General features: G+C 34.4%; 1 long non-coding RNA gene across 2 annotated transcripts in view; it reads right to left on the bottom strand.

Annotated features, from left to right (window-relative positions):
• The window catches only part of LOC141410858 (uncharacterized), a 165,106-nt gene that overhangs the window by 16,013 nt on the left and 135,119 nt on the right, over window positions 1-13,974 (bottom strand). The window contains exon 6 of one of the 2 annotated variants that reach the window (XR_012435633.1): window positions 13,630-13,716. The exons of the other annotated variant lie outside the window; for it this stretch is intronic. This is a non-coding gene — a long non-coding RNA (uncharacterized lncRNA). The remainder of the gene's footprint in view (window positions 1-13,629; window positions 13,717-13,974) is intronic. 2 annotated transcript variants of the gene reach the window in all.

The raw sequence follows: 13,974 nt of genomic DNA, 5'->3' as shown, positions 1-13,974 counted from the left end.
GTAAATCCCATTACCTGAAGATCATTGCAGAAACAACACTAAGACCATGACTGGTGGAGAGCTTTGGCTCCAGTAGTTGCCTGCTGGGCACAGGTGTTTGCTGCCAGGCAGGGTACAAGAATGAGCTATGTTGAGGGATTGAAAACCAAGGGACAACCATAGCTCAAGAAGACTTGGATTCCCTTCCACAGTGTGTGGGTGTATCAGACAGCCATGAAAGGTAGTTGTGGAGAGGGAGAAGGTCTGATGTGGACCTGCTTAGAAATGTAAGTAGTGGGGAGTTCAGGTAGTGAATGGAATGGTGATTGGAAGTCCCAACCTCCAAAAGAATTCAAAAGAATGATCAGTAAAAATAAAATAGTCACAAAAAATGCCTAAATTAAATCAAGAGAATGCAATAAACAGCTTAATGAAATAATGACAGTTCAGATTATAAAAGAGTTGCATCTGTGGAGTCACTCAGCTGCTGCCTGGTGAACACAGCAACATATCTGATGACATGGACAACCTGGCAGTGAGATAGCACAGGTCCCAAAGGCAAACTGCTCTGTGGGTAGAAGGAACCAAACATGACTCACAAGCCAGCCTTCTGGTGAGACCACTTCAGAGCTCACACTTGCACCACACAGCCCATTACACCAAGGGAAGCAAGAATAGGAAAAAACCTAGCTAATTCCCCAACTAATCTGTCTGATAAGAGGGGTAGCACCTTCCCCACACAACCCAGAACACAAACCCTGAGAAGAGACCGGGAGACTGAGAAACCCCCAATCATAAGCAACAGTACCTGGATTTGATGTCAAAGGAGTAAGTCCAGAACTTTTGCTCAACTAATTTTACCTTTTTTTGTTGTTGTTTTTCTTGTATTTAAAAAATTTATTCCATTTTTCTTTTTACTCTTATTTTGTTTTTTATTTTTTCTTAGTTTTCCCCTTTTTTATTTAGTATTTTTAATTTTACTATATTCTTATCTCTATTCTTACTCCCTTCACTTTCTCTCCTTTTCTTGTACTACAATCCATTGTTCTCTGCCTGTCTCTATTTTTCTGCCTCTTTTCATCCACTCTCTCTGATTTCACCTCCGCCTCCTCACCTTCCCCTACCTTTCACCCCACTGGCCCTCACTCCTTATCATCTGCTGATTAGCCTACTGTACCAACCCTACATACCCCTCATCTCTCTGACACAAGCACCCTCTACTACAACAACTGAACTACACCCTAACACACCCAAGGGACCTAAAACCCTATAGCCCCCCACCCTCTTCACCCTATCTCCCCCTTCTTGTCCCACCTGTAAGGCACCATCTTTTCAAATTACCAATATCTATCTCTAGCCAAACAACAATTATCCCCAAATTCCCACTGTTTAGAGATATTATCACCAAGGGCTTCACTATATATTATGTAAACAACTGACCTGACATTAAACTTGTGAATTTGTTATTGCTAACTTACAACTCCAGATCATGGACAGGAATACTGCATCAACCTAGGTAATGACAAGCCAGTCACAACATAGTAATTAAGTCAAGGGAAAGATAACAGATGACTAAAACTCCCAACTAGCTAATCAATAACATAAGAGCACAGCAAAAAATAGAACCATGTGGAGAAGAAGGCAAGGAAATTCCACCCTTAAAAAGACCAACAATTCAACAGAGAATTTAGTGGGAAATGTAGCGTATGAATACCCAGTTCCTGACCACAACAGAACAATGATAAATATAGCCAAAGAGCTCAATGACATCCACAAAAAACATTCAAAATCACAGAAGCGGTCACTGAGAAACTCATGGAAAAGATACTAGATACGGTTTACCAGAAAGTACAAGATGAACTCAAGAAATGTCAAGACACCACAAATAAAGAACTGGGAAGACACAGAAACAACTAAGTGAACCAGAGAGGACTTCAACAAACACCAAAGTAAAAAAAAAGAAAATATAAAAAAGAGATATATGAAATAAAGACAGCAGCACAAGATATGAAAGAGGATTTTAACAAAGATATGGAAAACCTCAGAAAAAAGAATCAAACAGATTACCTGGAAATAAAAATTCCTTTAACTCAAATAAAAAATACAGTGGAAAGCCATTCCAGCAGACTAGAATAAGGAGACAGAATCTCAGGGCTCAAAGACAAAATTGATACTAAAGAAAAAAACAGGAGAACTTTTAGACAAAAGAATCAAGCTGCAAAAAGAATACTCAGGAATTCAGCAACTCCATCAAAAGACCAGATCTGCAAGTCATGGGTATCAACAAAAGAGAAAAGGTGCAAGCCAAAGGGATATGTATTATATTCAACAAATAATAGCAGAAAATTTCCCAAATGTTAAGAAAGTGTTGTCCATTCAGGTACAGGAAGCCTCCAGGACACCAAACATCCTTGACCAAAATAGAACCTCTCCACAGCAAATTATCATTAAAACAACTAGCACAGAGAGCAGAGAAAGAATATTGAAGGCTGCAAGAGACAAAAACCAAATAACATATAAACACATCAAAGTAACAGCAGATTTCTCGACAGAAACCTTAAGAGCAAAAAGTACATGGCACAAGGTATTTTGATCACTGAAAAAAAAAAACAATTTCAGTCCTTAGGATACTCAACCCAGCAAAAACTATCATTCAACATTGATGGAGGAATAAAAGTCTTCCAAGATAAACAGAAACTAAAACAATATATGAACACCAAACCACAACTACAAGAGATTCTGAGAGGAATCCTACACACAGAATATGAAAACAAACATAACCACAAAAGGATGGAAGTGTTAAACCTCATGAGAAGGAGAGACAAGTAATCAGATAGTAGCATTGAATCAGGTGCACATACTAAAATCCTTAAAAGACAAAAACAACTAAATGGCAGGAATCACCACATATCTATCAACATTAACATTGAATGTTAACTGACTCAACTCCCCCATCAAAAAACACCATTTTGCAAACTGGATTAAAAAGGAAGACCTGACAATCTGTTGTTTACAAGATACCCACATTATTGACAAAAACAAACACTGGCTTAGGGTGGAAGTCTGGAAGAAGATTTACCAAGATAGCAGCCCCCTCAACAGGCAGGAGTAGCCATACATATATCAGACAAAGTGGACTTCAAACTTAAATTAATCAAAAGAGACAAAGAAGGACACTTCATACTAATAAAAGGAGCAAATAAGAGGAAATAACAGTTATCAACCTATATGCACCCAATGTCCGTGCACCCAATTTCATTAAACATACACTAAAGGACTTAAAATCACATATAGACCCCCAACACAGTGGTAATGGGAGACTTTAATACCCATTTATTACCAATGGATAGATCATCCAGAGAAAAAAATCAACAAAGAAATCCTAGAACTATATGACACCATAGATCTAATGGAACCTACAGATGTCTACAGAATATTCCATCCTATGACAGCACAATATATATTCTTCTCAGGACTCCATGGAACTTTTGCCAAATAGACCATATCTTAGGGCACAAAACAAGTCTCAACAAATATAAGAAATTGAAATAACCCCTGCACACTGTCTGCTTACAATGCGACAAAGCTACAACTATAAATTTCTAGATACATATGACCATCTAAAACTGAACCAAGAGGATATTAACCACCTAAACAGATTTGTAACCCACAATGAAATTGAAGTAGCAATAGTCTCCCAAAAAAGAAAAGTCTAGGACCTCATGGATTCTTCACTGAGTTCTACCAGACCTTTAAAGAACTAATTCCAGCACTCCTTAAACTTTTCCATTAAATAGAAAGGAAAGGAACACTGCCTAACTCATTTTATGAAGCCAGTGTTATACTCATCCCAAAGCCAGACAAGGACATATCCAAAAAAGGAGACTATAGGCCAATCACTTTAATGAATATTGATGTGAAAATTCTCAATAAAATAATGGCAAACCGAATCCAACAACATATCAGAAAGATCATTCATCAGGACCAAGTACAGGGGTGGTTCAACATATGCAAATCTAAAAATGTAATACAGCACATTAGTTGAAGCAAAGACAAAAATCACTTGATCATCTCAATAGATACAGAAAAAGCCTTTGGTAAGATCCAACACCACTTCATGATAAAAGCTCTAAGAAAAGTAGGAATAGAAGGAATGTACCTCAACATTGTAAAGGCTATATATGACAAAACTATAGCCAACGTCATACTTAATGGAGAAAAACTGAAACCATTTCCCCTAAAATCAGGAATGAGACAAGGGTGCCCACTATCCCCACTCAAATTCAAAATAGTCCTGGAATTCCTAGTGAGATCAACAAGGCACGAAGAAGAAATAAAAGGAATACAAATAGGTAAAGAAACTGTCAAAATATCCCTATTTGCAGACAACATGATCCTATACCTCAAAGACCCAAAAACTTGTACCCAAAAACTCCTAGACACCATAAACAGCTTCAGCAAAGTGGCAGGATACAAAGTCAACTTACAAAAATCGGTAGCCTTTCTATACACCAAAAATGAACAAATTGAGAAAGACTATAGGAAAACAATTCCAATTACAATAGCCTCCAAAAAAACAAAATACCTAGAAGTAAACTTAACAAAGGATCAGAAAGACCTCTACAAGGAGAACTACAAACCTCTGAAGAAAGAGATTGAGGAAGGCTACAGAAAGATCTTCTGTGCTCATGAATTGGTAGAATCAACATAGTAAAAATGGCTATAATACCAAAAACAATGTACATGTTCAATACAATTCTCATCAATATCCCAATGACATTCATCACAAAGATTGAAAAATCAATATTAAAGTTCATCTGCACAAAACCACAAAAGATTGCAAATAGCCAAGGCAATACTGAGAAAAAAGAGCAAAGCTGGTGTTATCACAATACCTGACTTTAAACTATACTACAGAGACATAGCAATAAAATCATCATGGTACTGTCACAAAAACAGATATAAAGACCAGTGGAACAGAATAGAAGACTCAGATATAAATCCACGCAGCTGTGCTCACCCAATTTTTGACAAAGGCACCAGAAACATACAATGGAGAAATTATAACCTCTTCAACAAATGTTGCTGAAAAAACTGGATATCCACCTGCAGAAAACTGAAACTAGATCCATGCCTGTCACCCTGTACAAGTATCAACTCAAAGTGGATTAAAGACCTTAGTATAAGATAGTATAGGAAAGAGCAGGAAATACACTGGAGGCAATAGACATAGGCAAGGACTTCCTCAGTAGAACTCAAGTGGCTCAGCAACTAAGAGAAAGGATCAACAATGGGACTATATGAAATTAAAAAACTTCTGCAAAATAAAAGAAATGGTCTCTAAATTGAAGAAGTCACTCACAGAATGGGAGAAAATCTTTTCCAGCCATGTATCTGACAAGGGGTTGATAACCAGAATATACAAGGAACTCAAAAAACTAAACTCTCAAAAAATCTTTGACCCAATAAAGAAATGGGCAAATGACTGAATAGAGCATTTTCAAAGGAAGAAGTACAAATGGCCAAAAAAGACATGAAAAAATGCTCACCATCCCTGGCCGTAAAGGAAATGCAAATCAAAACCATTAAGATTCCACCGTACTCCTGTTAGAATAGCTACCATCAAGAACAAAAATGACAATAAATGATGCTGAGGATGCAGGGAAAAAGGAACCCTCATACACTGCTTGTGAGAATGTAAGCTAGTGCAACCACTATGGCAAACAGTATGGAGGGTCCCTAAAAAACTAAAGGTAGACTTGCTATGCAATCCAGCAATACCACTCCTAGGGATATACCTCAAGGTTTGTGAGTCAGCTTACAATAAAAGCACCTGCACACACATGTTTATTGCAGCACTATTCACAATAGCTAAGCTATGGAAACAGCCAAGATGCCCCACTACTGATGAATGGATTTAAAAAATGTGGTATTTATAAATAATGGAATTTTACTCAGTCATAAAGAAGAATAAAATTTTGTCATTTGCAGTTAAATGGATGGAACTGGAGAACATCATGTTAAATGAAGTTAACTAGGGTCAGAAGGCCAAAAGCCGCATGTTCGCTCTCATTTTTGGAATATAGGTCTAATACAAATGTAGCAATATCATAAAACGCTGGTCACACTAAGGGGAGTTCATGCATAAAGGGAGTAGAGAGACTAAGAATTTGAACAGGGTTGATATACCCACTATTCAAGAATGAATATATAAATCTTAAACTGACTGAAACTACCATAAGAAAAGAACTAAGGTAGAATGAAGAAAATCAGAGGGGATAAACCAAGTGGGCTTATAATACATACGGACATGGAAATATCACAAGGAAACTCCCTATGTAGCTACCTTTATCTGAAGCTAAAATGTCATGTTTTTTATATTATCTTTTCTCTTTTTTATTCTAGAATATTGGAGAAAAAGAGGGCAGAACAAGCCCTGCCCAGTCGGGAGCGCTGGAACTTGTGGGAGGGAGGAAGTGTTGGGGAAACGAGGTAGAAGGGTGAATACAGTGCAATAAAATGTGGATACATGTCAGTAAATGCAAAATTGATACCTGTTGAAACTAATTCAGGAACTGGGGTAGGGAGGGATGAAGGAGAATGGTTGAGGGGGTAAATTCATGCGTGACATATTTTATGTACTTAATAACCTATGTAAATGCCACAGTGTGCCCCCACTTATCACAACAATAAAGGAAAAAAACGACCCAACTTTTTGGGTTTTTTTTTTTTTACAAGAATTGTACATCAGTGGCAAAAACAAGCACAGACTTAAAGTAAAAGGATGGAAAAATATTCTAAGCAAATAGAGCCTGAAAGCATGCAGAAGTTTTTGCCCTTATATCCACAAAAGCAGATTTCAAATCAAAATTAGTCAGAAGAGACAAAGAAGGTCACTTCATATTCATAAAGGAAATAATCCATTAAGGTCATTTAACAATTGTAAACATACACATCAAGCATGGACAGATCCAACTTCACAAAACTACTGGACATAAAAATACAGATAGATCCCAATATAATAATAGTGGGTAACTTCAATGTCACATTCTCACCAAAAGATAGGTCATCCAGACAAAGAAATCCACAAAGAAAAATCAGACTTATGTGATACTACATATCGGTATCTAACACATAGCTACAGAAGATTACACCCAAATGTTACAGAATACAAATTCTGAGTAGCCTTTGGAACTTTCTCTAAAACAGGCCATATTTTAGGACATAAAGCATGTCTTAACAAATATAAGAAAGCTGCACTAACCTACTGTATTTTTCCAGAATAATAATAATGGAACTAAGTTAGAAATCAACAGTAAAACAAATTACAGAAAATATTCAAACAAATCTTCATTTGTTTGAAGAATATACTTTCAAATGGTCAGGGATCATCGTGGAAATAAGGGAAAAACTTTAAATTCTTGGGCTTAACTAAAAGTAAAAACACAACTTATCAAAACCTTTGGAACACAGCAAAGGCAGTGCCAGGAGGATAGTTTAAAACTATGAGTGTCTACACTAAAAAAATTAGAGACATCTCAAATTAAATAAGAAATGACTCACTTAAAGCTCTGAGCAAAAAACAAACAAAAAAGCCAAACACCAAGACAAAGAGCCAAACCCCAAATTAGAAAGCAGATGAAAAGAAATAAATATCAGGGCAGAAATTAATAAAATGAAGATTTAAAAACTAACAAAATTTCAATGTAACAAAAAGTTGTTGTTTGAACAGATCAGAATGATAAACTCTTACTCACCAATAGAAAAAGCAAGAAGACCCACATTAGTAAAATTAGAGACAAAAAAGAGATAATATTACAACAGATACCAATGATATCCAGAGGATCACCAGAGAATAGTTTGAAAATGATATTACAATAAATTGGAAAATATAAAAGAAACATTTAAATTTCTAGATACATAAGATCTACCAAAATTGAACAAAGTTCAATTGAACAAGTTACACAGATTTATAATGAGCAAAAAATGGAGGCAGTTATAGCCTCCCAAAGAAAAGATGGTTTCACTGGATGGATTCACTGCTATATTCTAAATTAAAAAAGAACTCTACTTTAATTCTTTATTCTAAGTTAAAGAAGAACTAACACAATTTTCCTTGAACTATTCAACAAAATGAGTTACCAAACTCATTCAATGAAGCCAGTGTTACTATGATACTGATACCAAAGCTAGGTAAGAACAAAACAGCATCAGCAGCATTAACAACACCAACAATAAAAAAACAGAATTTTAGACCAGTTTCCTTAATGAACATACATGCAAAGATTCTCAGTAAAATACTTGTAAACCAAATTCAACAACACATTAAAAAATGATCATGTTGGTTTCTTTCCAGAGATGTGAGGATGGTTAAACACATGTAAATCAATAAATAATACAGTATATACACAGAATAAAGCATAAAGATTACATGATCATCTCAATAGATGCAGGAAAAACCTTCGACAAAAATTCAACATCCCTCCAGGATAAAAGCTCTCAATTAACTAGGAATAGAAGACAAGTACTTCGACAAACAAAGGCTATATACAACAAACTTACCCAATATCATACTACATGGGGAAAAACTGAAACCATTTTTGCTGAAGTCAAGAATGAGACCAGGGTGTGTATTCTTTCCACTCTTATTTAATACAGGGCTTAAATTCCTAGCCAGAGCAGTAAGGCAAGAGAAGGAAATAAAAGGGATGCAAATAGGAAAGGAAGAAATCAATTATCCCTAATTGCAGATGATAGGATTCTACTCTTAAAAGACCCTAAAGACTCCAACAAAAAACTTTTAGAGCTGATAAACATTTCTCTGGTAAAGTAGCATTGTAAAAAATAAATATGTAAACCAGCAAATTTTCTATATACCAATAATGAACAGGCTGAGAAAAAAGCTAGAAAAACAATCCCAATCACAATAGCCTTTAAAATACCTAGGAATAAACTGGAGGAACTGATTAGACCTCTACAGTGAAAACTAGAAAACACAGAAGAAATAAACTGAGGCAAACACTCGAAGATGGAAAGACCTTCCAAATTCATGGATTAGAAAGATTAAGCTCCAGATTCAAGTCAATCCCCATAAATATTCCAATTGCATTCATCTCAAAAATAGAAAGCTCAATTCTAAAATTCATATGGAAGTATAAAAAGAACACGAACAGCCAAAGCTATTCTGAGCAAAAGGAACAATGCTGGGGGTATCACAATACCTGACTTCAAATTATACTATATTAACAAAACCAGCATGGTACAAACACAGAAACAGACACGTGGACCAATGCAATAGAATATAGGATCCAGAAACTCACAAAACTAAAGCCATCTGATTTTTTATTTTTTACAAAATAGCTGAAAACATACTTTGGAGAAAGGACAGCCTCTTCCTTTTGACGTGGATATCCACAAGTAGGAGACTGAAACTATATCCCTATCTCTCTCCTTGAACAAAGATCAATTCAAAGAAGATAAAAAATCTTAATGCAAGATAGAAACTTTGAAGCTACTAGAGAAAATATCAGGAAAATACTTTTATCAAAGATGGCAAAATCAGGTAAACTATTGTGCTATATTACAGGTGGTTCCTTCAGCTCTGCAATCCAGTTATCAGATTTGCAATAACTATACCTAATTTGTTATTTACCTGTCCATTGATCTTTTTATTTCAATTGCACATATTTTATTTTCAGAAATTCTATTTTGCTTTTTCGCTTTCTGGTTTGTATCTTTATAGTTATTATTTTACTCTTTTTTTCATGTTATTCTAATTTACTCATATCTACTGAACATACGATTTCATATTCTGCATCTAAAGTCTTTCTATCATCTGTTGTTACTCTTGGATTCCAGTGATTCTTGAGGTTATCCTTTTGTAAATTTTGACTATGAATTTGTGTTCCTTGAAAGTTTATCTGAAGGAATGCTTGTTACATCAAAGACAATTTGCCTAGGTCATCTTAGATCCCTGGAGGTATGACTAATGTGGGACCACTTTTAAGAGATTATTGGATGTAGATTTGTTCTGCCACTAAATCAATATAGATTCAGACTACAAATCAGCATAGAGAGTGTTCTTTGGATATGAAGACTCAATGGAGATGCTTTTCCTGAACTCAGCACAAAAGTCATAACAAAGAATTTTTTTTGCTGTTTTATGTCATGAGATCTGTTTATTTCTGGTACACATTGTATTCCATGGTATACTTTTTTAGGATGCCAGCCTTATGCAGAAGTATCCTATTAGATTTATCATGTTTGGTGAGCACTATGGTTTGCCTTCTGTCAAACCTTTTTTTCTCCTTTTCTTGCAGGAGAAAAAAGAAGAAAGCTAAGATTCAACAAGATTAAGTGTATATACCAAGGTCATATGGAATCAGTCCTTTCTTAGCTCTCTAGATAGCAATTTTAATTTAATTTTTGGCATTACAAAAAAGTTCTTTTGGCTTTGAAAAAACAAGGTTATAGTTATAAGACTTTAAAAATATGTTTAGATTTAACATGCTGGTATTATTTTTACTGAGTTTAAGCTACTATTTTGTCAATTCCTGAAAAATTTTTTCTTATTAAAATTCTAGCGCATGTGTTTCTCCCAATGTCAAGTAAAGGTCAGTGTTGGTTGACATGTCACTTATTTATTCATTTCATGGGGATTGGCCCATGCATATCAAATTTGCTGTTGACTAGTAGTTATATTAGTCAGGGTGCAGAATAATTCATATAAATTTTATAAAAGTTATATTAATTAAACAATAATGCATTGATCATGAACATCAATGGCTGCATTAAACAGTGGATTAGATATGAATGCCAGTTACTAGCCTTGCTTTGTGAACAAGTAGTTGTACAATTTATCACAAACTCTATTCATAACTTTTTCAGTGAAGGCCTTAAGAGAATGCTGGTGAATAACCAACGATATTGGAGCCTATTATCTACTCAGCTATAAAGAATATAAAGAATGAGCACAGTTGTTATAAAATCAGGAATGTGTTCAGGGATGAGTTGGAAGCATTAGCACAAAGTTTTCTTACATAACTTCAAAAAATTTAAAAAACTGTTTATTTGTTTGTTTCTTTATATAAAGAGAAGGGTTATTAATTTGTCCTAAATACAAGAGAGGAAAACTTTCTACTTTTTTCCCTCTCATGTGATCCTTTTGTTCTGGATGGAAGAATTATACTTTATTTTTGGAGTCTATCATTGTGAATGGATGAGTTGTTGATGCAAATCTTTCTTTAAATGAAGCAAAAATTAAGCTTATATGCAAACAAGTGAGAGCCAGTATATAAATGAGTAAATGTTCACTGATTTCTTCTAAGGTTAGTTGAGTGTTTAGGCTAATGGAGAGTCATAGATAGATCATATCCCATGAGGTGATGCTTATAAGACAACAATCCCATGAAAAACCAAGAATTCTTCACAGACGCAGGAGGGTCAATGAAAAGGATTCATGGTATTTGTATAGGTGGAAATATTTTCTCTTTTTCAGTATTCATTAATATTTTTGCTACTGAGGATCATTTATTTACTCTGGGCATTAAAAATATTATACTTCTCAAATTGCATTTAATAACAAATTGTTAATTCACTTTTAAATAAAGACATATATAAAGGGAAATAAGATCAGAAAGAAAAAACTACCAGACTATCAGGTAGATGTAAGTGAACACCAAAGGTAATATTCTAATTTTTATTTATTCATTCATTTACTCCTTTATTCATTTACTTTTTCACTCATTCTTCTATTCCCTAATTCATTAATTATTGAATAGTTTTCATGCATGAGAAACGATACTGAGTTTATGGGGTTTTATTGTGGCTAAGTACAAAGTTCATAAGTGCTTTCTGACACAATAAAACTAACTTAAGGACTCAGGATGTAGCTCGGTGGTAGAGGGCTGGCCTAACATGTGGAAGGCCCTGAGTTTGATCCCAGCACTGCAAAATCAGAACAAAACAAAACAATACCCACCCAAACAACAAAAAAGCCTCAAGCACGTCCTAATAAAAACTTTGTAGATGACAATATGAGGGAGGCTAATTTTTTATAAAAATATTTATGCCTTGAGAATTCAAGTGATTTGACCTAGATTGTCCAGATAATTCATGGTTGTCTTAACAGTTAGAAGGAAGATCTTCTTAATTCTACCTGAATTAGGTAATAAATGTAACAATTAACATTTATTACATAAAAATAATTTATTATAAATATGACAAGTCATATTTATTATAATTATTAATGTATAATATAAAATAAGCTATTGTTAGTATAATAGTGATATTATAGTACAGATTCTGTTTTCTTTTCTGGTGGCTGCATACAAAATGAATTATAAATATATTAGTACTTCTTTATAAAAAAATTAAAAATAACCTATTCTTAAGTCTTCTGTCTTAGGCTCTGTCATTATACTTGGCTAAAGAATGCTGCACAATTATTTGTACTATAACTTTCAATCATACCAATCAGCAACAATTTTTCTCTATAAACTCTAACCAGGGAAACTGATATTTTGGTCTCTATCTATTGTAGTTGCTTATAAATGGTCTTTGGGTAATTAGTTCAATTGAGAACTGGTCAGGCAAGTTTGTCATCAACCATGTCCAAGACAGTTTGAAAAACAATGCTGGAGCAGCTATGCATTTAAATCTGTGGCAGTAATTAAGATAACCACTACACAGCTAGTGCAGTCAAAAAGAAAAACTGGCAAAACAGGATATTCTGTGGTAACCACCTGTTCAAGAATCATCCTGGGTCAAATCAAGTTAAATTTTAAAATCAGAGGAAATGTGGACCATTCTAACTTTCTGTAGATAGAAAACTTCTTAAGACTCTTAGTAGCAACTGAATATATGTTCATTATTTATTCATTCTGGGATGCACTTATAAAATGAAATACCATTATCTGAGTTTGTTTAGTTTTAAAGCTACCATTAGTTTTAACATTTTATAAACTACTGGACGGGTGACAAACTGAATAAGTTAAAGATGTCTCCTGTTGAGGAAAAGTTTATCAAAAGGAAATAGCCTTTGTAAAGCAGGAAAATTAAGATTACAAAATTTACTTAGTGCATTTGATTTAAAAATGAATTTTTCAAGTTTTCAAAATATGAAGGCTGTCTTCATGACTGAAAAATTAAAAAAAAAAAAATCCAAACAAAACCCCCCCCACCAAAACCTAAGCTGGGAAATTTGCTTGTTTTTGTCTTTGTAGAAATAGCCCTCTCACTTTTATATCCGTTTTCATTTGCAGCAGTATATGTGGCTCCCTGTACCTCAAAAATGAATTTATAATGAGCATAAGTTTCAGATCAGTATTGATACATATTATAGGATTTATTCATAAAATACTTTTTTTAAAAGCGTTCCTAATTATGAGTATTTCAGAGGTCTGACAAGGATTCTTTTTGCTGGGACAAGTTAAGAAGAAATTGTTACTCTAGATTTGACCAAAGGACACTTATTCTGTGGTGTCAGTAAAAGAGATCTTGGAAGAAAAATAAGAATTAGAAAAAATGCTAATGTTAAACAAAGAAACTTTACAGATTTAAATCATTTAACAATTATTAGTATTACTTAGCCACTTATTTGATGCTAACCTCTGAATATCTCCGCAGAAAAGAATAAAAAAAAGTCCTTACCTTCCAGCCACTTACAGTCAAATGGGGAATGCAGACATGCCAACAGGCATTTACACTAGAGTGTACTAAATTCCTCCAAGGATTCTGCTGAGAAATCATAAAGGAAGAGTTTCTAATTTAGGTTTGAAGTACTAAGGAAGGCTTCTCAAGGAGATCTCTGAGATCTGATATATGAATAAAAGTTAAAGAATAAAAAAGGTTGAGAACAGCAAGTGTTTGCACTGGAGGCAGAGGCTAGGCCTCATAATTATCAGCATACATGTAGAAGACCAGTCCATTGCTTGGGAAAGGTAAAGAGAGACTAATAAACCCAGGCAGGAAGCAGAATCACTCCACTCTATTTTG

Source organism: Castor canadensis, chromosome 9 (assembly GCF_047511655.1).
Source record: "Castor canadensis chromosome 9, mCasCan1.hap1v2, whole genome shotgun sequence".
Taxonomy (NCBI): Eukaryota; Metazoa; Chordata; class Mammalia; order Rodentia; family Castoridae; genus Castor; species Castor canadensis.
Note: the sequence above shows the minus strand (reverse complement) of the source record. Positions and strands in the feature narration are given on the sequence as shown.